We start from the raw sequence: 24,612 nt of genomic DNA, 5'->3' as shown, positions 1-24,612 counted from the left end.
TTTTGCTTTCATGCAGTGCACTGTTAATTGATGTTTTAATATATCATACAGAAATAGTACAGTAAAAAAAATCATCATTGGTCGTTCTGCAATGTTGGTAAAAAATAAAGTATGCTTCCTTTGAACATTTGTCATAGTGGAGAGGCAACAAGTACAAATGTATACCTTTTTTTTTTTTTTTGTAGTATCTTATCATTTTTAAATGCTTTCCCATGAAGTATTTGTCCATATGGGAAATGTTCTTAATCTCAGATTCATAAATTTCACTCACTACCCAATGTAATGCTTACTACTATGACTACTTCCATTAATTCCAATTTGGCTGCTGAAGGCAATTACTACCACCCTTGGTATTGGATGTATACAGGATTGGACCCTTAAGTTTCTTGTACCAGAGACCATAAAGATTTTGAAATAAAACTTCTGTGTTATGAATTTGTTCCATTATTTTTTAGATCACTAATTTTGGGGCCTGGAGAAGAACAGGTTTTTTTGTTTTTTTTAAATTCTAGTTTTATGCTACAGTTTAATATGTAGTTCAAAACTTTCATTGTATTTGTTATTTTAATTTAAGCTTAGTCACTTGTACCATTTGAGACTATGTATATCATCGTAGCACATAATTGAGGTATATTTTTCACTAAAAATATTTTCTTGATTTTTATTTATTCTCCTTATGAACTTTAAATCCAACTCTGAGACACTGAATTTCTGGTTCCTTCTTTTCCTTACTGGCTGTTCCATTCTTTGCAGATATGGATGCAGGTAACTATTCATTCTCTTCATGGCAGTGCTTGTCTTGTTTTGAAGAGGGAGGAGACACCGCTTTTGTACTGTAGTGTTTTCCCCTTGTTTTGTGTATCATCTAAATTTGTTTTTCTTTTGATTTTCTTAAGTTTTAAGCACATCTCTCTCTGTCTTCTCCCTTTCTGTAGATGTCTTTTTAGCAGTAGTCATATGTAGTTTCATTTGTCTACTGTAACACCTGTTTCAAATTAATGCTTGTTGTAGGAGGTTATACAGTTCAGAATGTTAGAGCATAGTATTCTTGAGGTTTTAACTAGTCTTTGTAGTTAAAAATCTGTGTGAGGCTCCACTGTGGAGTCGGCCATTTTCATGGGAAAATGCAATAGTGATGCAAAAATTTTCTAGATTTTATTACTTCACATGGAAGGGACTTAGGTTGCTTCTCTACTACTATTGATAGAGGTGATGTTTGAGGACCATTGTATAAGTATAAGTAGGGGCATAGCGAGCAGATGGAGGGACGTGATCGTCCCCCTCTATTCGACATTGGTGAGGCCTCATCTGGAGTACTGTGTCCAGTTTTGGGCCCCACACTACAAGAAGGATGTGGATAAATTAGAGAGAGTCCAGCGAAGGGCAACAAAAATGATTAGGGGTCTGGAACACATGAGTTATGAGGAGAGGCTGAGGGAACTGGGATTGTTTAGTCTGCAGAAGAGAAGAATGAGGGGGGGATTTGATAGTTGCTTTCAACTACCTGAGAGGTGGTTCCAGAGAGGATGGTTCTAGACTATTCTCAGTGGTAGAAGATGACAGGACAAGGAGTAATGGTCTCAAGTTGCAGTGGGGGAGGTTTATGTTGGATATTAGGAAAAACTTTTTCACTAGGAGGGTGGTGAAACACTGGACTGCGTTGCCTAGGGAGGTGGTAGAATCTCCTTCCTTAGAAGTTTTTAAGGTCAGGCTTGACAAAGCTGTGGCTGGGATGATTTAATTGGGGATTGGTCCTGCTTTGAGCAGGGGGTTGGACTAGATGACCTCCTGAGGTCCCTTCCAACCCTGATATTCTATGATTCTATGATTCATTGCAAAAGGAGCAGCAGTTGGATTTGTACATGAACGCTCAGAAATCCTCTACTGGAATGTTGGAAAAGGTGTTGGAAAGTCACTGCCTAGTACTGCCACTTCAAGTGGCTATCAATAATGAGAAACAAATAAAGATAAATGGTGGGTAAATCCCGAAACTGAGAGAGCCTCACAATGAAAAGAGCATAATCGGTATCTCCACTGATTTTTATTTATTTATTTATTACTCTCATGAGCAGAAGGTAATAAATATTTGATTAGTTCTTTCAGGAGACAAACTTGTTTCTGTTCTGTAGAACTTTAATGGCACTCAGACCTGGAATATTTTGTTTTTCTTGATTCTGTGATTTGTTGCTCTGTTCTGAGCGTATTCCCATCTGTCCCCTTTGTCTTTAGGGGTAGTTATTTACTGTCCTGTACTTGAAAGTGACATTCAGGCTGTTTTCATGGACAGGATTAGGTCACCAAAGCAGAGTCAGATCATTTCTTTGCACATAAATGTAGCTGACAGGCCTTACTAATGGCACCATGCATTTTCATTAGCAGGTAAAATTGGAACAATTAAAAGCCATAATTCACCTTGTAAGTGATAGGGTTAGGCGGTCTGATGAAATCAGTACTTAGGAATTTAATTAACTCTGACAACCTGTCATTAGTAAACATCATGTTTGGAAATAGCTCTAGCCCCACATAATTTGTGACGGTAATAGTTTATCCGCTCATTTTTATATATAAACTATATATAGTTTATATTCTCGTGTGAAAACATACCCTGTCAGTCTGGGTCCACACTGGCAGTTCGACTGAATTTAGGCAAGGAAAGGAGCTTGTTGCTCCAAGTTCCGCATTGGGATTTAGTTTCAGGCTCTATGCATAATAGTATAAGGGTTTCGGCTGAATTGTTAACAGTAATCTTCAGATTGGATGCTAATGTGAGGTGTTGCCTTTGCCCCTTGCTGATGACTGAAAAAGAATATGGGCTCTTTAAGTTGGACAAAGAGTAGAACATATCTGAGATGTTGCGGCCTATGCTATTTCTCAAAATAAAACAGGTTCTTATGTCAGTGCTATTTGTGAGCTCTTGGTGAGCGCATGTTGGGTACCTTGCTAGTTTACTCAGCAGCTGTACTACCAGTATCTACCTGTAATGTGCTTGGGATATAAAAGGCGCTAGATGCAGCCCCACACTATCTTTGTTCCCTTTATCATTTGCCTCCCAAGTTGCTGCCACCACAATAACCCTCATCTTCTGGCATGGGTCGGCTAAGTGCCAGACCTACTCTATGGCTTTCCAGTGTTTCTCATTATGCCAGCAACTGTTTCTAGTGAGCATTTAACCATCAGTATGGGCAATGTCTGTTTTCCTTCCACTTTCTTTGACCCTAAGTGTTTCTTCCACCCAAAAATACACTTGAACTACATCAGCATATGGTGCAAAAAACCTCTTTCTCATCACTTATCTGGCAATACTTTGGATTTTTAATTCTAAGTGAAAATTATGCATTGAAAGCTGATTTATTTCCTTCAGTAACAATCCAAGAAATAATACAAGTACAGCAGGCTTTAATTCATTATACCAACCTCCCACTATGCATATATGCATACCCAGTGGGACAAGCATTTTCATTATGGAGGTATTCTGGTGTCTGACTTAAGAGAAAATAGATGTCTGAAACAACCTTGAAGCTAGAGTAGTGTCTGAGATTTGCAGTTACATCACGCTAATGTAGAAAAAAAGGGAGCTGATTAAATATAGAAGTCCTATTGAAGTTGTTTGCCTTCTCATAGTAAAACAGGGAGTGATTAGAAAAACAGCCACCAATCAGCAACTTCTGTTGTGCAAGTGGAAGACATGTAGCTGAGCTGTGAATATGTCACATTCAAACTGTCATCTTCACACCTACATTTAAAGAGTAGTTCTGGTTTCTTGAGAGGGGTGAACTGGAAACTGTTCTCCGTTGCCAAACTTGTCGTCTAACGATTATCTGTGGGTATGTTTACACTTCATTGAAAAACCCCTGGCTGGCCCATGCCAGCTGACTTAGGTTTGCAGGGCTCCAGCTAAGGGGCTGTTTAAGCTCTAGCCAAGCTCTGGGACCCTTCCACCTTGCAGTGGTCCTAGAGCCTGGACTCCAGCCCGAGCCCAAATATCTACACTGCAATTAAACAGCCCCTTAGCCCAAGCCAGCTGGCATGGGCCAGCCATGGGGTTCTGATTGCAGTGTAGAATCACATATTTGAACTAGTAAAAAGCTAATACCATGGAAGGAGTTTTTCTGCAAACATGATCTTATTGTTACAGAACCCTTCTTGTGTGATGCATTCCATTTTGATGATGATACTGTGCAGTTCTAGGTCTCCTTCCATTTGAGAATATTAAAATGTTTTGCAAACATGAATGAATTAAGCCTTGAAACACTGGTGTGAGGCTGGTACTGTTGCCATTTTATAGAAAGAGAAACTGAGGCATGGAGCAGATATATGACTTAACCAAGGTGTCACATACAAGAATAAAATCCAATCTCCTTACTTGTGTCATGGCAATTTAGAGAGGTTTAATCTGTTAATCTGTTTTGAAGCTTCAAGCAAGTTAAATGGAAAGCATGATAAAATACTTCTCCTATTCAGGAAGCAGCTGTCAGCATGGGGAGGAACCCAGTACACACAGTAAACTGTGGGCCGTGTGGGAGGGTAAAGCAGGCAGCTGAGGGAAGGTAAACAAAGAATGTGAGATGCTCGGTCTGCCCAGGGTGTTTTCTAGAGATTGGAGGAGGGAAAGGAAGTAATAAGGAACTGTTAACTGGTTCCCTTTCTTTGGGACACAGGAAAGTGTAAGAGCTGGTTCTGAGAGGGAAGCCGGTCTCCCGCTGGAGGGATCAGAGACAGGATGAAAGATAGCACCAGGTTATGGCTGGCTACCAAAAAAAAGAAAATTCAAGATTAGAACACAAACACAATGGAAACTTCAAAAGCTGTTGTATATTTAAAGATACACATGCTTATATAAAGATATTTAAGATTGTAAATTCTTATAATATATGCTGATACTTAAAATTACCAGTACACAGACATTACAAAATCATCCTTTACTTAATTGCAGAGATTGGAGGTCAGAGTTCTTTTCCTCTCTCTGAACAGCTGATATCCTCAAGCAGCTCCTGCTCTGCTTTAATTGTATCAGATTATACACAGCAGTATTAGTACAGGACCCTGAGTGGCTGCACTTTGGTACTTAAATTAAGGAAATATGCACAAAATATTAAATTATATTTAAAACTCTAGTATTTCAAATGTTTTTAATGGGTGAAAAAAAAGGTCCATAAAAGCAATAAAAACCCTCCTCTTCCCTGATTTGAAGTGAACAAACATAGCACCCATTCTTGCAACTGATTCATTTAGGCAAATACCTGATGAGGTCAGCAGGACTCTGTATGAGCACAGGACTGCCCATATGTGGGACAGTTTACAGGATGGGGGCTGTAGTGTGGATCGAAGTGTGGCACAACACCCATTCCCCACCCTTTACACTTCTACTCCTGCTTAAATCTTTAATGTGACACTATAGAGAAATAACCTCCTACTCTGAAACTTTTAAATGAGGCATTGTTTTTATTTTCCAGGATAAAGATTTTTTCCCTATTGTCTAGTGTCTCCAAAGCTGGACAGGGCATGCAACGTCACTGAAGAATTTCATCTTAGTGTATTTGCTTTGGTTTCAGGCACCTGTCTAGAAGAGTTGCATGATATCAGGTTTTATTCCTCTTTCCTCAGGGTTTCTCCAGACTTGGTAAAAAAAAGTGTAGATTTCAGTTTGTGGTAAACTTGAATAATGGCTATTCCTTTAAATCCTTGGAGATTATTTGCAATGTCCCAGCAATGAGTGTGCTTAAACAATAAAGAAATATATAAGTAGTAAATAAAATGAGCAACAGAAGAGATATCATCTTCAGCTGTTAGTTACATAATAGAATGAACATTTTGGCATAATTATCATCAATAAACTTTAATTAAGTTAATTTGTTACCTAGCTTATTAAAACAAATGTAACCTACATTTTGTACAGGAAAGAATGGTTTTCTAGTGCAGGTTGGCCATAGGAAGTGTGAAATTGTTGCATTTTTATGTATTGATGCTTTTGCTTGTCATATGAATTTTACTCTTAGTTTTGTTCTTCTGTTGTCCAAGATATGACCTCTAGTGCCTGTTTATTTTTACATACCTTACTGTTTTGACAGGAGATAATTCTGTGCAAGAAAGAGTGGGAGTACATTTTCCTTTTAGAATTTCAGTCACTTTTGTGGTTTAACTTTCCCCTGATATTCCTTTCATCTGGTCGTAAACTCATAATAAAGTAGTTGAATACATCTTTTACTGGAAAACTTAAATCTAAGAAATAGAGCTCACTTTGTCAATCTTGATGATCTTCCATTTGATTTGTTCAGCTGAGCAGTTCACGAACTCATTACGATGCTTGATAGTTGAATAAATACACAGACTGAGTTTGAGCTTCTCCTGTTTTTCTAGTCAATTCAAAGTTTTTACTTTGTGTTTAATGTATTTTGCTTTGGGGAAGTGTTTGGAGTAACAAGATTTGAAAGGAACATCTTGTCCTGACACTTTCGTTTTTCCCTTCCAAAAGCTTCAGTCACCCCAAATTTCCATTTCTGCCACTGGGACCCCAGTAGTGCCTTATTATGATTTCCGATTCTGATGGACTTGAAATTGTAGCAGGTTCTAACTATCCTACATTATGGAAGGATTATCATGTGTCTATCCCCTGACATGCATATATGGGATGGAACTATTTAGAACAAAGATACTTTATGCATTTGTGTTATAAATGTTGTAAAAATGTTATAAAGAATAAAGACAGACAGCATACAGATTTAGATGCTGAGGGGTAGATCTTGCAATTAAGTCCACACAGACAGGCCAGGTGTAAGGCGTTTCCCATGGAGATCTGCTATGTGATTTCTGATTTCAATCATGTACTGCCCAGCGTTACATTCTGAGTTGAGTTTGCCCTGTCCCAAAGTTTACATTTTTTGTGTACTATACAGTGCAAGTAATCCTTCAACATGTGAGCAAATAAAGAATGCTAAATTATAAAAGTAATTTTTTATCCTCTGAATAGAAACTCCTCAAAGGACCTCCAGGCCCTGCTGAAAATTCCATAACTGATGATCGAATAAAAATTAATGGACTTGTAAACCACGTAAACTAACTCAGCTGTGCAATGCCTAGAAAAATGAAAATATAATTCCAAATGCTAAAATGATAGGATTTTCTTCCTGAAATGTGTTAGAATGTAATCTGATATGATTGGACAAATGAACTTTATCCAATTTGAACTTCACATAGATAAATACTTAAGTATTAGGGCTCTACTCTTGTTCCATGTCCCTTTTGAGTTGTCTGAAGCTATCTCCGTTCTGCTAGCATGTAGTACCTTTCATGATACCATTGTGCTCCACTGAAATTGTTTAGGTGATGCACAGGTGCATTCAATGTGGAAAGTTGGGACGCGAGGAAGAGCTCTCTGGACAATTGAGGTCAACTCTTTACAAATGATGATTGGGGCACTTAAGAAAGATAAAGGATGCTGTCAATATGAAGAAAGTTAAAAATAATTTCAGTGTTTTCTTTAAAAACAGTCAATTTTGCATCACACTGTCTGACTCTCCTTTTGCCAGCCATCATCATGTAAAAGAGCCAACCGTATAAAAAAAAATGTTTTTTTTTTCTTGCACACAGTACACAATACCCTCAACCCTCCTCTCCCCCTGAGATGCCTTGCACAGATGTTTGGTTTCTAATAAGCTCAAGATTTTTTAAAATTTGCTTCCAATTTGGAGATTGCTTATCCGTAGTGGCTTTTCTGGGAAGCTGCTGTTGGGGGAGTCTGTGTCCATGCTCTAAATACATGCTGCCACACTAAATTTACAAAGGTCTTCCAAACATCTTGGGGTATTTACCTACTAAAAACATATTTCAGTGATAAGTGAGAGTTGATGAGAGGGATTCTAGTTGTATATTAATGTAGAATAGTAAAATTAAGTTGACCAATGTCCCTGTAGAGTGTGCAGAATATCCCACCTACTAAATGAAAGCTGTGTAACAACTGAAAGAAGCCAAAGTTATTTGAAGTGAGTTGGAATGTTTCCACTAGCCTTGCAGACCATCCAGCTGGTGTTCTGAGGGTGTATGAAAGGATCGAGTTTTTGTCCTCAGGCAACTGAAGAGCTCTTATAAATAGATTTAGAGGGAAGCTAAGTGGAGTTGCATGAAATTGTTCTTCCTCTCTACTTTTTGCTCTTCACAGCAGCAGGAAAAGGAAGAAAATGGCTATTCGGGCCTTGTTGCTGCTGATGGAGTGGCTGATTAGGTGCAGGATCAACATATGTTGCTTTTGCAGTAGAATTTCACAAAATCATAGAAACGTAGGGCTGGAAGGCACCTAGAGAGGTCATCTAGTCCAGTCCCCTGAGCTGAGGCAGGACCCTAAGTATACATAGACCATCATATTCAGGTGTGTGGAATTTGAGGTCCTAAATATCATAGGCTCCTTTAAAGATTCCAACATAGATAACAATTTCAGTCAACTCAGATTTATAGCTAAGATTACAGGTAAATCTGCTGCTAGTGGTAAAGATAAATCCTGCCAACAAAGCACTGATTGACTTTCTGTGAGGGTTAGTGAACTAGGGGTAACTTGATAAGCTATTGGTGGAAAAAGGGAGTTCCTCACTTCGTTTTATATATTTGGCTTTTGGATTCATTTTAAAAACCACAAGTTGACCTTTTAAAAATACCTTTCTTGTTAACCATCTTAAACCTAAGTTAAATTTCCCTTGACCAATAATGCAGTGGAATTTTCCCCAACTTCTATTAGATTTGATATTCACTAATTTTTATCCATTTAATTAATCCGTTGCTCCTTTTTGGGGTCTAGTCACAAATGTATGTGAAACATCAACTTCTTGCAGGCCCTTAAGTCTTCTTTGCGTCAGATATCATTAGCTGATGTCCATTGTGGTTACCAAGAAGGGTCACGGTCAACTGCTGTAGATGCTTTTTCTGCTGGCCTCCCACACCGCCAAGCATGGCAAGCACCTTCTGCCTGGCCTTTGGAAGTGTGAGGGGAGGGAGTGGTTGGTTGGACTGTGAAGAATCCCTGTTTTCAGATGAAGTGGGAGAGCAGAGCTTCCTAGACAGAGAGGGCCTTTTGGATAAGGACACAATCCCTTCACACCCAGAATTCCAGCCATTCTGACTCAGCCACCTGTTTACTTTTTCCCCAAGTATGCAGATGCCCATAGTAGGCAGATGCCCATAGTAGGCAGTTCACAGGAGGAAAAACCAAGCAGAATTGTGAGGAGGAGAGAATAGGTGTTATTTCAGCAGAGACTCTCTGTACCAGAGAGGTCACCAAGAAGATTGTGAGCTCTTTGGGACAAGGACATCTTGATTATTTGAGTACAGTGCCCACCACAGTGGGGCCTTTATTCCGATTCTAGCTTAAATCTTACTGTGTTACATATTAATAAACTATATCTGTGTGTCCCAGCTCCTATCAGTCATGAGTAGCGAGTAGCTTTTCACCTTCCTCCAGTAAAATGTCTGTAACAGGAATTCAAAGGATTCTGATTTCATAGTCTGTGCAGTATACCATGTTCCCCTTAGATTTCTGGGAGCAATGGCAAAAGGATATTTTAGGAAGAACTTTCAAAACTCTGCCAGATATATGATTTCATGTGAAAGAAAAATGAAAGCTTTTGCAGCTTATCTTCCTGGAAATTATCTTTAAGTCAAGAAAATAAAATGGGTGACTAAAATACTTCCATTGGTTGGAGAGAGTTCCTAATTTTGTGGACCTAGATCTTAAATTGTCACTGCTTAAAGTTAACTACCTAATAGACTGTTTTCATAACATAGTACCTTCTTTTCATTTCACTGGAGCTTCTGGGTGCTCTCCACTTAAGAAAATAGGTCACTTAGATTTCTAATAGTAAGCCCCTATTTTTGAAAATGTTATCTGTGGGCTTTCAGGTGTTTCCTTTTGTCTGCATTATCTCTCAGCAGTGTTTGGTATGGACATGGAAGATGTTTAGTAGATATATAAAATAAAAGTGAACATTACATGTACAGTTTCTAACTTTCAGTTACATGGTAGCATGCTCTGTCACAATTACTATACATTTTAAAACAATCTTCGTTGAAAACTGAGAAGAGAACCTGTTTTTGTGTCGCACGAAAATGCATAACTGTTATCCCAGGCTTCCTTTAGTTTTATTGCAGTTATTTTGTTTGATTAGTTTACAGGTTAATTGCTGCTAGATCAGTCTAACTTTAACTTCAAGGTATTAGCTGCATTGTAATATTGTGATAAAATGATATCTACTGTACTGTCCAGAAGCTTTGTGGAGTTCTGTTTTAGATAGTATTGGTATCTAATTTGGGCTGTGTACATTTGCTAAACTCTGTGAAATTATGCTGAAAGCTTGGGAGGTTTAGCTGGCCTAAAGAAACTTTAGAGAGCTGGTGTTAGTGAGAGATTGTTGTGTGTTCCCTAAATAACCTACAGAACATGTGTTAATGTTTGGTGAAATGAGCTAATGTTATGTAAGCTGAAACATTGAACATCTGTCCTGGTTTGGATTTTAGGAAATGCTTTTTGGAAAAGAAGTTTTTTGTCTTTTGTTTTGTTTTTTCATTGGGGAATAAAAAATTAAAAGGGCAGAAGTACTTTCAGTTGTGGAAAAACTTTTCAGAGCTCCTCTTCTTCAGTAAGCACTGTTGTGTATTTGATCTTTTAGAACTTAAACATGAGTTTGAGCAGCTTTGTAAAGTATACACTTCAGTATATTGTGTCCTGCCCGACAAAGTGGATCGCTATTTTGAGTGTTTTGGAGAATGGTGTGTTGATCAAATACATCTTACATAGACTGTAATACAGAATTAGGGGGAGACTTTCAAAGGCACAGATGGTAATTAGGTGTCTGACTCCTGTTCTTGCATTAAAAAATCTCCCACTTAATGCCTGCACCTAACAAGAATTATTTCTTCTAGGTAAAACTAAGCATCACTAAATGTGCTTCATTACAAATAAATAACATGAAAAATGGAAGTTGTGTCTACCAAAACTGAATAAATACATTATCACATAATCTGGAATGCCTGGCCCTTCATGTCCCTCCCAGATGCTGGTGTGTTTTATCCTAGCTCCTCTAGGGAAGGTATCGTTTAGGTTATAAGATCTTCAGGACATGGACTTCTCTCCTGTGTTTTATGTAAAGCACCTAATACTTGGTCCTAGAAAATAACGATGAAAATGTTTTTAGAAGCAGGTTGTTGATGGAGATTATGAAAAATTCATATTCTAATTGTTATAAAATAGGTTGAAGAATTTAAGTGGTTTACGTAGCTGCTAACTATGTTATGGGGGGAAAATTTCCCTGTAGGTGGTAATTTACATACTGTGTTTCTATACTAATTGGGGGATGGGAAAGGAACCAAATATATGGGGAGAGGAATATAATTTATAAATTGTGAGGATAAGCAGAGGAAACCATTTTGAATTTTTATATTAATCTTTATCTTGTACCATGCTCAAAATTTTTATTTGAGAACAGTTTCTATTTGGAGTTTTGTGTAGATTAAGCAGAAGAACGAGTCAGAAAGATATGGAAAAAAACAGGTAAAATATTTGTGGGATATTTTAAAACTTGTAATAGGATACTTGAGATATTAAACTTTAAGTCCTTTTAAAGATCCCACTAAACAATTACTTAACCCATTTTAGCACAGAGAAAAATCATGATTTACTTGATGCCTCAAAAATCTTTGTTAGCCTGCTAATCAAAGCAAAATTATAGTCTAAAGAAGCTTGAGCAAATGTGATGGTATTGTGCAATCTCAATTAAATAAAACTAAGAGGAAATGGTGTTAGGAAAGGGTACTGAAAATAAGGAACAAAAGTAAAACAACAATGCAGGGAGAATGCCATTTAATTGTTTCAACCTAAACTTCAGTTTCAGGATTCAGCATTATCATGTAAATTTGCAGTGATACAAGAGAAGTAATAGGTCTTCATGGAAAGGAGGCAAACTAGGATCAGGAGCAGACAATCCATTTCAATGAGGGTTGTTGAAAGCATGGCTGGAAAAATCTCTGAGGAATGGAAGCTGTCTAGCTGTGGTTTACATCCACTTTTTTATTTTAACTGTTAAATGAGTTTTAAATACAGCCTGAAAAAGGACGCATGTGGTTATGAGCATTTGGCTGTAGCATGGGGTTGAGTTGGGTTGCTACTGCACTGATCTGTCTCTGAAAATGTCCCACCATTGCAGCTCTTCCAGTACTTGCAGCAAGGGAAGTGTTAGTAAAGAATGCTTGCTGGCACTTTTCTCATCCTGTCATAGAACTGTGCTAGTTCAGATGACATTGTTAAAAAGTCAGTGGTCAGTCTGCATGAGCTATGACAACACTGTGAAGGTGGGACACTTAGGATGGCCTCAGGGTAGGTAAGTTCCTGGAGGTTCAGGTAGTCTTTTTGTTAGACAAACAAACCGACCAACAAAAAAAAGAGACAGTGTCAGAGATTCAGCCTTCATTCATGTTAATAGGCATTACATGCATCATTGAGAAAATATATTTACTTTTAAAACATGTAGAGTCTGCATGTAGATGTCACAGTTCAGGACAACTGCTCTGACCAAGCAAGGGCTCTCAGTCAGGCTTCTGGCTTCCCAGCCTGTGTCTTTCTGGAGTGAAGACCTGTGCCTCTCCCCCTCCTGACCAGGGTATTTCCAGGCTGAACAGTTCCCTGCCTTCATTAGAAAATAACAAAATAAATTTGTTGTTCCCAGCAAAAGACAATCTGTCTATACAGGCCTGCTTGCTTTCTCTGTAGAGAATAATAGTCATTTCCAAAAGTTTTAAGTTTTTATACAGTTTTTTTCTAAGCAAGCATAAGGTAAAAGCACTACAGAGAAAACGTATTAAAAACTGTAAAAGAACCTACTTGTGTGAATAAGCTTACAAGAGGACATCTATCCCATCCCCCCAGTCTCTAGAAGGGCTCTGGTTGGTGTAGGTCCTTCCAGGCCTTCCCTAAGGATTGAGCCCTCCGTGGAATGGGGGGCCTGTCTATTTGCTGGATCAGAACCAGCTATTTGTCCAAAAATCCATTATTTGTCATTGGTCCCTAAAGAATCCAGTATGAGGTACCAGGGGGTGTTTTCAAAAGGGCTGATTACCAGAGGAATTATATTAGCATACCACCTCCACCTAGAGAAGCTACCTCCAATCTCATGATAACACATAAACAATTGCATTTTTAATACAATGGACCCCAAAGGTATTAAACTTAGTTGAGTAAGGTTTGTCCAGGATATGGCAGGAAATTGTCATAATTGTTGCAGCAGTTTTCAGGGTCTGGGGCATATGCTTCTTACAGCAATGAAGAAGTGCATTTCCCCCCCTTATTTTAAATTCTTTGCAAAACTGAAAATACTTGGCAGAAGAAAATGTGTTAATTCACAGTGCTAGTTAGTATTGTGGACTCTTTAAAGCCCTGTCTATATTAGAACACTTTGTACACATATTCTTGCAATGGTCCAGCTGTACAGGTGTGCTCCCTAGTGTACACAGTGCTCAGGTGTTTACTGCCTTGTAATTTATACCCCTTAGAAGGTGGTAAATATTGTGTAGTCATGCCAGGTTGAACCCTGAAGAGTACTGAACATCTCAAACCTATGTTGTTCACTAGTTAGGTATCACTGTCACATGCAGGTTTCTTATGCATAGTGATAGGAGAGACGCTGATTTTTAAATACACATCTGTGTAAATGTCATAGAAATTTATAATATTTTAGGTGTGATATGAAATATACATTTAATATTCTAAATATGAACACCTTTTCTCTTTGTTAGGGCTAAACAATAAGGTTCACAGGAGAATAGAAGTGAGATCAGGAAGATACCAATTAATGCTTCGTTTTTTGATCCATCACATCAGAAGCAGCTAGAGAACAGTGTCAGGTACCTTTGTGTAGCTTAGTGTTTGCTTTTATTTCAGCTATTAAGTAGGGAGATTAAACATCATTGAACAGATCATGGACAATTGCAGATATTTTTAAATTTAAGTGAATAGGGGCCAGATTTTCAGATGATATAAAACGATGTTCCTTTATTGAAGCCAGTGGGACTATGCTGGTTTACACCTCTAGTTGTCCAGAGATCTCAATCTGGCCCCTTATACTGACACTAAGTCCTCCTATATGTCCACTAAGCACGTAACCAGTACATCTATGGTAGGAGCAATACAAGCTTCTGCCTTGGCGCTATAATGTATGTAATGCCTGACGTATATGGACTGCCTCTGGGAGTGTAAAGTTGTGCATAAATTAGGCTTTTTTGTCCAATTCCTCACTGATGCTACCACCAGTTCAGTTCCACTGACATTTGCTATTGTGGGAGTGCTCCTCCAGACAGGATAGCCATGGTCACTGTTACCACCAATGGGAAAATTTTAGCTAAGTCTACTGTAGATAAGACCTAAGCCTATTCAGAACCTGGACTCTTGGTAAGACTCCCAACAAGATGTCAAATATAATGGTGGGTTTGGTGAGTATGCAGTATTTTTCTCTGCGGAAAGCTCCACATTTCCTAACAGTGGGTTTCCAGAAGTATGGACTTATCATTGAAGAGAAACTTTTAAATGGCTTTATTGATACTAAATGCATCAGCAGCCACTACGTGTTCAACCAGATTTGTCAGAAACAGATGAGACAAGAATTGGTCCACTTCTGTGCAAGTGATCTTTTACCTGAGACATTGGTTTCTGTTGCAAAGGAGTCACCAGAAGTTAACAGCAACATTTGTGGCAAAAGGTATCCCAAATCAGTAGGTTCCTGAGATATCACACGGTAGCGTAGCCAGACAGGATGTTAGCTCAGTGGGTTTCAGAGTAACAGCCGTGTTAGTCTGTATTTGCAAAAAGAAAAGGAGTACATGTGGCACCTTAGAGACTAACCAATTTATCTGAGCATAAGCTTTCGTGAGCTACAGCTCACTTCATCGAATGCATACTGTGGAAAATACAGAAGATGTTTGTTTTTATACACACAAATTGTGGGAAAAATGGGTATTTATCACTACAAAAGGTTTTCTCTCCCCCCACCCCACTTAGTGGGGTGCTTCTGTTGGTGGAAACAGAGCAAAGTACTTCATAAAGAGGAGAATAGTCAAAGTATCAAGCAGTAAGAGATCAGGATGATATGGAATGGCCTTGAAGCATTTAGTATCGCTACTCAGTTGGGATGATCACACTATGATTAGGCTTGGCAGAATATTTTCTTCAAGTAATTTCTTCTTCAAGTGATTCTTCTTCAAGTGATCCATTCCTATTAGGTGTGTGCATGCCGCTTGCATGGTAGCCAGAAGGTTTTGCCCCTAGCAGTACCTGATGGATGTTGCGCCTTCATGGCATTGGATATAGGGCCCTGCCAACCCACCACCACATCAGTTCCTTCTTACCACCTGTGACAGTTAGCCGGAACACTCGTATCTTTTGCTTCGGCAGGCATCTCTCTTAGCAGTCTTTGAACCTTGTGTATATAGTTAGATTATAATAGTAGTTAATAGTTAGTATACTGTAGCTTTTTACATAAGTTTCATTTGGGGGTACACCCTCCCCCCTACCCCCCCTTTTTTTGTTCCTGGTACCGGGACATGCCTTGGTCCCTGGGATTTAAACCCTGCGCAGTGTGTGGCAAGTCTATCCCCAGAAGTGACTCCCACACTTCCTCTTTGAAGTGTTTGGGGGAAAGCCACCAAAAAGAATGCTGTAAGATCTGCAGGGGGTTCCATCCAAGGACTCAGAAGGAGCGAGATTAGCGCCTCAAGATCCTTCTGATGGAGGCTGCTCTCTGTCCACACTCAGATCCCGGATTGGCAGAGCCGACAACAATGCGCCAGCACCAGCAGCACATGAATTGGCTCCAAGGAAGGACTCAGCCAGAGACCCTTGGCACCGCCAAGGCTCCGCACATAGGGGCTCCACTCAGGTCAGCGGGCACCATCGTTCTCACTCCGCGGTGGACCATAAGAAGAGACCCGAAAGGGGCCGCGCCCCTACATCCAGACTGGCACAGACGGAGTCCGCTGCCTTGAGACCCATGTCAGGCTACGTGAGTTCAGCTCTGCTGACTAGGGTCTCGTTGACTCCTGTCCCTACAAGGGGCCACTTGAGTCCAGGCCCACAACACTGCCCTATCTGGGAGAGCTGCAACCTGTAGCTGCCATCCAGGCTGGAGGTATTCGAGGCGGCCAAGGACTCATCGCCCCGACGGCACACCCCTCCCCTCCAAGTTGGGATAGGTCCCCTACATTGGTCTCAGCAGCACCCGTGAGACCCTCGGTCCTGTCCAGGGGCAAGCCAGTGATGATGCTGCACCGGTCACCAGCACTCACATAGGGGAGCTGCACTGGTCCCCAAGTTCCCGGCATCAATCTCCGGCACCGATGGGCACTGCTCCTCTGTTGTTCTCCAAAACAGAGTCCCCTACTGGTAGAGGAGAAACAGGAGATCCAGGTCTGGTAAGCGTGGGCAGTAGCCTCATCTGAGACTGTGGCCTGATCAGTGGCAGGCTTCTGCCTAGTGTCCATTCTGGATGCTGTGGGTGTTCCACCAGGGCCAGAGTCAGAGGTCCTATTCCAGGTTGGCTTTGGTGCCTCTGGAGTATCAGCAGGACCAAGTGTTCCCCATGCCGGCACCTACTGCCCCAGAAGACCGGGTGCCGAGAGATCCCCTTAGCACCGAGGGTAAAGGAACAGGACCTGCTCCCAGCTAGGGCCTCATCCTCATCCTTGTCTGATGAGGCGGTGGCAGGAACATGGACGGCCCCTGTCCTCGAGGAGAGCAGGATGCTCCAGCAACTGCTGAGGATGGAGGTGCAGAACCTGGGGATCCAGGCAGAGGAGATCATTGAGACATCAGACCCCATGGTGTCTTGCCCCCTCTGGTCCCTCCCATATTGCTCTGCCACTTACCAAAACTATTAATGGCAAAGAGGAACGAACGAAAGTACTTTGTTCCCTGTAAGGGGTTCGAGTACCTGTATACTCATCCCCTGCTGGACTCCCTAGTGGTAGCTGCAGCAAATGAGCGGGAGTGCCAAGGCTACCAGGGCCCCTCCCCCAAAAACTGGGAGGCTAAAAAGCTGGACTTTTTGGGGAGAAAACTCTATTTCACAAGAGAGCTCCAGCTCAGAATATCTAACCACCCGGCTATATTACAACTCCTGTGGAGCAATGGCAAAATTTACGGAGCTGTTGCCCGAGGACTCCAGGGTAGAGTTTTCCTCCTGAGTAGAGGAGGGCAAGCTCATTGCTCAAGCTTTGCGGCAGGCAGCCCTTGATGTGGTGTATGTGGGCATCCATACCATGGCCTCGGGGATAGTCATGAGAAGAAGCTCCTGGCTTACAGGTTTCAGGACTCCCATACCCGTCCCTCTTTAGGGACCCTTCTCACGAGCAACTCCTCGTGCAGGATGTGCACTTGCTCCTAATGTTGGGGGCAATGGAAGAGGTTCCTCAGGAACTGAAGGGCAAGGGGTTCTATCCTGGTATTTCCTAATACCGAAAGCCAAAGGTGGCCTCAGGCCCATCCAAGACCTGCGAAATCTCAACAAGTTCATGAAGAAACTGAAGTTCCACGTGGTCTCTTTAGCCTCCCATTATCCCTTCCTTGGATCTGGGGGACTGGTATGCTGCCCTCGATTTGAAGGACACTTACTTTCATATTTCAATAATGTCGTCCCTCAGAAGCTACCTCAGATTCACAATCATCAGTTCACATCCTTCTCTTCAGCCTCTCAGTAGTTCCTCGAGTGTTTACCAAGTGCACTAGTGTTCACTTGGTAAACACAGTCATGGCCGTGTTCCTACTCAAACGTCAGGTGCAGGTGTTTCTGTACCTTGCCGACTGGCTAAGCAAGGGCCACTCCAAGGTGCAAGTGAGCTTCATAAGGGCTACTTTTGATGACCTGGGCCTTCTACTGAATGTACAGAAGTCAATCCTATCTCCCGTTCAGTGGATAGAGTTTATAGGGGCAGTATTGGACTCTACACAGGCGAGGGCATATCTCATGGTCCTTTCCAGTCCCTTTGTGACATCGTACAAAGTCTCGGGCAGTTCCCTACTACCACAGCAAGGAATTGCCTAAAACTTCTGGAACACGTGGCTGCTTGTACCTATGTGGTACAGGATACCAGATTGAGACTCCGACCTCTTTAGGCATGGCTGGCTTCGGTATATCGGCCAATTCAGGACGGTCTACACAAAGTCTTCACTCTTCCTCATCTGGTCCTCGACTCTCTCCTATAGTGGCTCAAACCACAGGAGGTGTGGGCAGATGTTCCCTTAGCCAGACTACAGTCATCCCTCTTGTTGGTGACGAACATGTCAGCGTTGGAGTGTGGTGTGCACCCGGGAGACCTCAAGGCCTCTGGTCCCAAGTGGAGCTCTCACTTCACATCAACGTCAGAGAGCTGAGAGCGGTCCTTCTGGCATGTCAGACATTCCAGGTTCATCTGGAAGGCAAATGTGTATCGGTTATGATGGACAATACAACAGCGTGTTTTATATAAACAGACGGGGGTGCACGCTCCTCTCCCCTGGGCCAGGAAGCCCTCAGATTGTGGGACTTTTGCATAGCTCACTCAATAAATCTGCAGGTGTCGTACCTCCCTGGAGTACAGAACGAGTTGGCGGACCATCTCAGCAGATCTTTTCATGGCCATGAGTGGTCCCTACACCCTGATGATGCAAATACCATCTTTCAACAGTGGGGGTTTCCCCAGATAGACTTGTTCGCAACGCAACAGAAAGTGCCTGCAATTCTGCTCTTTCCTGAATCACAGCTCGGGCTCCATCGTGGATACATTTCCCCTCCCCTGGAAGGGACACCTCTTGTATGCATTCCCTTCCATACCTCTTGTTCACAAGGTGCTCCTCAAGGTTCGAAGGGATGAGGCCTCAGTGATATTTATAGTTCCAGCCTGGCTCTGCCAACACTGTTATACACCTTTCCTGGAAGTGTCCATAGAACTTACTGCTCTTCCTGGACCTGGTAACTCAGGATCATAGCCGTCTCCAGCACCTGAACCTCGAGTCGCTTCACCTCATGGCATGGAAGCTCCATGGCTGAATCCAATGGAGCTTGCCTATTTGGGTCGGGTCCGTTCCAGGAAGTCCTGGGCAGTAGGAAACCCTCCATTAGGGCTAGCTACCTAGCCAAATGGAAAAGATTCACAATCTGGTCTTCCCAATATCTCCCGTCTCCAACATGTTCGTCGATACCATGATATTGGACTGCCTCCTCCACCTCAAGCAGAAAGGTCTTTCCTTGTTGTCAATAAAGGTCCACCTGGCCGCCATCTCTGCCTTCCATCCAGGCATAGAGAGCCGGTCGGTCTTTGCCCACCCTTGATGAGTCGTTTCCTAAAAGGTCTCAACAGACTATACCCTCATGTACGACAGCCGATCCTGGTCTGGGACCTTAACTTGGTCCTATCTAGGCTAATAGGGCCACCCTTTGAACTGCTGGTGACATGTTCTTTGCTGTACCTCTCATATAAGGTGGCGTTCCTGGTAGCAATAACCTCAGCCAGGAGGATGTCTGAGCTCAGGGCCCTAACATCTGAGCCTCCTTACACTGTGTTCTTTAAGGACAAAGTCCAGCTCAGACTGCATCCCGCTTTTCTCCTTAAGGTTGTCTCCCAGTTCCATGTTAACCAGGATAACATGCTTCCTTCCAGATTTCTACCCTGAGCCGCACACAAGCAGCAGGGAGCAAAAATGTTGTTAATTGGACGTTCGCTGGGCATTAGCTTTCTATATCGAGCACACAAAAATGTTTCAGAAGTCCATTCAGCTGTTTGTCGCAGTAGCAGACAGAATAAAGGGGCTTCCAGTCTCCCAAAGGATTTCATCATGGATCACTTCCTGTATCTGGGCATGCTATGATCTGGCGAAGGTACCCGCCCTTCCATTTAAAGCACACCCCAAAAGGGCGCAGGCATCCTCAGTGCCGTTCCTGGCCCATGTTCCGACCCAGGAAATTTGCAGAGCTGTGATGTGGTCATCAATACATATTTTACCTGGCATTACGCTATTACCCAGCAGGCTAGAGACAATGCAGCCTTTGGCATAGAGGTGCTGCGATTAGCGAACCTTTGAGCTCCAACCCCACCTCCGAAATGGACATGAGCAATCACTCGAAGAGGAAAAAACGTTACCTGCCTTTTGTAACGCTTGTTCTTCCAGATGTGTTGCTCATGTCTGTTCCAATACCCACCCACCAACCCCTCTGTCGGAGTGAAATGGCAAGAAGGAACTGAAGTGGTGGTGCGTCGGCGGGGCCCTATATACAGCTCCATGAAGGTGTGGCTCCAGGGGGTGTCCGGACCAACCTGACAGTTACTGTTAGGGGAAAAACCTTCCGGCTGCTGAGCACGCAGTGCTTGCACGCCTAATTCACATGGACACGAGCAGCACATCTCAAATAACAGTTACGAAAGGTAGGTAACTGTTTTTTTATTTTTGTATAATTTAGCGGATAATATAAACGTTCATTTTAAAAGTTTTTAATTTTTTTCATCAATTTTAAATTTTCATAGTTGTGGGAAATGACGGGGGGGTGTTGAGCAATGAAGGGGTCGGACAATTATTTAATGAGAAGTTGAGATTCAAAAAGTTGCTGCTTCACAACTGTTAAAACACAAATTGTCAAGATATGTCAAAATATACAGAGTAAATAGCCTTCAATCAAACTCTAATACATTCTCAAGCAGCATTTGTTTTTGCCTATCTGTACATTTCTGATGATTGTCAATGGAAATATTTTTTTCCATTGGTTTGTGTGTGTGTGTGGGGTGAAATCAACATTTACCAATAAAAATCTAATCCTTCCAAGCCTAGCTATGAGAGATAACATGCCAGCTATGCCAGATCCGAACAAGTAGAGAAGAAATGGATCTCCTAACCTGCAACAGGAGATTAGTCTTAGAATTTGAGCAAGACAAAAACCCATAATTATTATACGCACACCGCATAAAAGGGAGATTTGATCTCAGAATATATTGGTTTAGCTGGTAATAGCTGTAGCTGAATGGAATCTCCTGCTCAGTTTCTTTTCCTTTGCAAAAAAACCTTGAACAATTTAGCTTCTGATCTGTTTGCCTACAAGACTCCAGATTCTCCTCCAAGAAAAGAACTCAACTGACATCAATGACTCAAAATTTGGACAAGATTAAGGTACTGTTGCAAAGAACATAGGTTGTCTCCAGCAAAGAACATAGGTTGTCTCCAGCAACGCGAGAGGTGAATAGTATCTGAGAATTAAAGATGGGCTATCCTTTAGAGGACGAGTCCAATGTTAAAATGTCAAATAACAGCATTGTTTGTCCTACTGGAGTCCGTGGAGGAAGGCAAACTTGTTTCCACTAGGACATGAAATGTTTCTGCAGGTTCACAGGACTCAATTGTGGTAATTATCTGTGCATCAAACACCCAACCTCGCTATTGAGCAGTCTGTCCCTCAACAGCTTGTCTATTTAAGTGGCTGTTCTTACAGCTATTGCCACAGTGAGGAGACTTGGTGTTTAGTATACTACCCATGGGCCCTCAAGATTGGTTCTGAGGCCTGCCTTTTCTGAATGGAAACAATGTGACATTTTTCTCCAATGTCAACGTCTTTTACCATAGGACACAGGGAACAGTGCAGCAGTCACTCTATCTGAGGCCATCACATCCATCAGAGAGGTTAGGGCTTAAGTTAGATATGTGCAGGGGCTCTAAATCTACAGAATGTGCATAAGTCCCTTCTGAAGAGTTAGCCTTTTCTTAATCTTATATCACCTACATGCAAAGGGTATGAAAACTTCAGTCTCCATTTTGCTGAATGGGGACTATATGAGAGGAATGAGCCTCACTCATCCTTTGGAATCAAAACACATTCCCAGAGAGCAATGATGACATCCTGCAGCGACAGAGGATGCTGGCTCATGAGAGAATGTAAACAGATAAATAGATTTTAAAGCCAGATGGGAGCATTATGATCATCTAGTCTGAAGACCTCTCTAACACAGGCCAAAAAACCTTCATGATATTTTTTACATCAAGCTCATAACTTATGAGTGATAGCATATCTTTTACAAAGACACGAAGAGCTGACTTCAACGGCAAGTGATGGACAAAGCAGCACATCTTTAGGTAAGTTTTTTTCCAGTCATTAATTACCTTTCCTGTTAAATTTGCTGCTTGTTTCTAGTGTGCTTCCAGTCATTGGGTCTTGTTAAACCATTTTCTGCTTGATAAAAAACCGTCTACTGTCTGAAATCTTTCCCTTGTAGGTATTTGCAGATTGTGATCAAGTTATTTCTAAATCTGCTCTTGGACAATCTAAATAGTGAGACTAAAGAAGCTAAATCTATAAGGCATGTTTTCCAAACCTTGAATCGGTTTTGTAGTTTTTTTTTTTCCTTGCATGCCTTTCTGATTTGTCCCACATTCCTTTTGCAGCGTGGATACCAGAACTGGATACAGTATTCTAGTAATGGTCTCCTTAGTATAAACTCTGTATACTGCATTATCTCCCTGTTCATATTTGATATTCTCCTGCTTGTACATCCTAGGATCATATTTGCCCTCTTAGCTACAATACTGCACTGGGAGCTCATGTTCAATTGATTATCTGCTACGAGCCTTTAAGAACTTTCATGTGTCAGTGAATTCAAGAAGAACCGTCTCCCACCTTGTAACTGTGACGTACATTCTTTACTAGGCATTAATTCTTTTGCATAGAGATACACATCTGACATCAGGAATCATAACATTCAAAAACTGGTAGGAGAACACTTCAACCTCTCTGGCCACACAGTAAAAGACTTAAGGGTGGCAATTTTGCAACAGAAAAGCTTCAGAAACAGACTCCAACGAGAAACTGCTGAGCTTGAATTAATATGCAAACTAGATACCATTAACTTGGGTTTGAAGAGAGACTGGGAGTGGCTGGGTCATTACACATATTGAATCTATTTCCCTATGTTAAGTATCCTCACACCTTCTTGCAACTGTCTAAATGTGCCATCTTGATTATTACTACAAAAGTTTTTTTCTCATGCTGATAATAGCTCATCTTAATTAATTAGCCTCTTACAGTCTGTATGGCAACTTCCACCTTCTCTGTATGTATATATATATCTTCTTACTATATGTTCCATTCTATGCATCCGATGGAATGGGCTGTAGCCCACGGAAGCTTATGCTCTAATAAATTTGTTAGTCTCTAAGGTGCCACAAGTACTCCTGTTCTTTTTGCAGATACAGACTAACACGGCTGCTACTCTGTAACATATGCATGTTAAACTAAGTATTTCAACAAGGGACACAGAGTTCCTCCAGGTGCTTCTCAAACCAAACCTTGCTTGAAATAAGACAAAAATAGAAATTAGGTTAACAAGCCTGCCCTGATCTCTTCAGCCCAATATTCTAATCCATGCCAGGCCTATGCCGTGACTGACAAATCTGTGGCTGATGCATGGATTTATTTTCATTTTACATTTATTGAAACCAGGCCCTTTGTCAGATGGCTGGGCCACATTTAACTGACGCTCTAGCCTTGTATAACTATCCTAGAATTTTAGTTCAATATGGGGGAAGGGAGCGTGAGAGAGAGTTTATTAATTTTTCCCTAGTCATGAGCACTTTCATGCATATGTGGTTTATGGTAGGCACACAGATCTCTCAGTTCATGCGTGCATGCATGAAGTTTTCACATATACAATAGTTGAGTCTGAGTCCATGCAGACATAACTTGCACAGACACTGACATGTTTGGACGCAAAAGTTGGTGTGCAGGTTTGAAAACATGGGCTTGTGTGAGTACTTCCTAAATCTGCTCTGAAGAGACTGAAGAAATACTAGTTCTTGCCTTGTGCAACATTTTCAGTCATAACACTGAAGTTGAAAGATAACACGTGTTTAAACTGATCTGGAACTCAGACTTCAGTATGCTGAAGTATCCCTCCAAACAATCCTGACTTTCTCCTCACAAGATTTTCTTCTTGTAAAGCTGATGTGACTTCTTTTGAAGTCACTACATCGGTAGTATTTTTTTCTAATTACACTGGTCTGCCTGATAGCAAAAATTATTTGTCCATGAATCGATCAGTATGTTTAACAGGGCTTTCCCCGACCATCTTTCTAATAAACATTGCAAAACAGGTTGAAAGAGGGTAGCTTCATGTGTTTACAAAGCAGTAATTGCTTGGATTTAGAGTTTAGGGATGAATTCCTTCTCTTTCTGAAATAGGGGAGCTCAAACTCTATTATTCACTTAGCTGTTTAGAATATCTCTTAGGGCTGGCCAAGCTTCAGAATTTTTTTTCCTGGCTGCATCCTTCAGGATTTTAAATTGTGTAGGTGGGGTATCTTGGGAGGAATCCTATCTGTCATTTATAACTTAAAGCCAACCAAAAATGAGTATTTGAATGAGACCAATATCAATATATTTTCTGTTTTTGTTCTGTTATTAAATATTTCTCAGTGTCAATAATAAGTCCTCAAACTACTTATATCCTGATATTAGAATCCTGCACCAATAACTGTTATGGAATGAACATTCATTTGAGGTGTGTCAGTTTTTGTAGGCTAATGTTTTCCTTTTTTACCCTTTTAGGGTTAGAGTTTCTCACTTTTCAGTCACATTTATT

The 24,612-nt window shown here is 41.2% G+C and overlaps 1 protein-coding gene across 4 annotated transcripts in view; it reads left to right on the top strand.

Moving 5' to 3' along the window:
• AGAP1 (ArfGAP with GTPase domain, ankyrin repeat and PH domain 1) overlaps positions 1-24,612 on the top strand; it is a 680,164-nt gene that overhangs the window by 258,804 nt on the left and 396,748 nt on the right. The gene's annotated exons all lie outside the window — the stretch shown is intronic.

Source organism: Lepidochelys olivacea, assembly GCF_965140295.1.
Source record: "Lepidochelys olivacea isolate rLepOli2 genome assembly, chromosome: 11".
Taxonomy (NCBI): Eukaryota; Metazoa; Chordata; order Testudines; family Cheloniidae; genus Lepidochelys; species Lepidochelys olivacea.
Note: the sequence above shows the minus strand (reverse complement) of the source record. Positions and strands in the feature narration are given on the sequence as shown.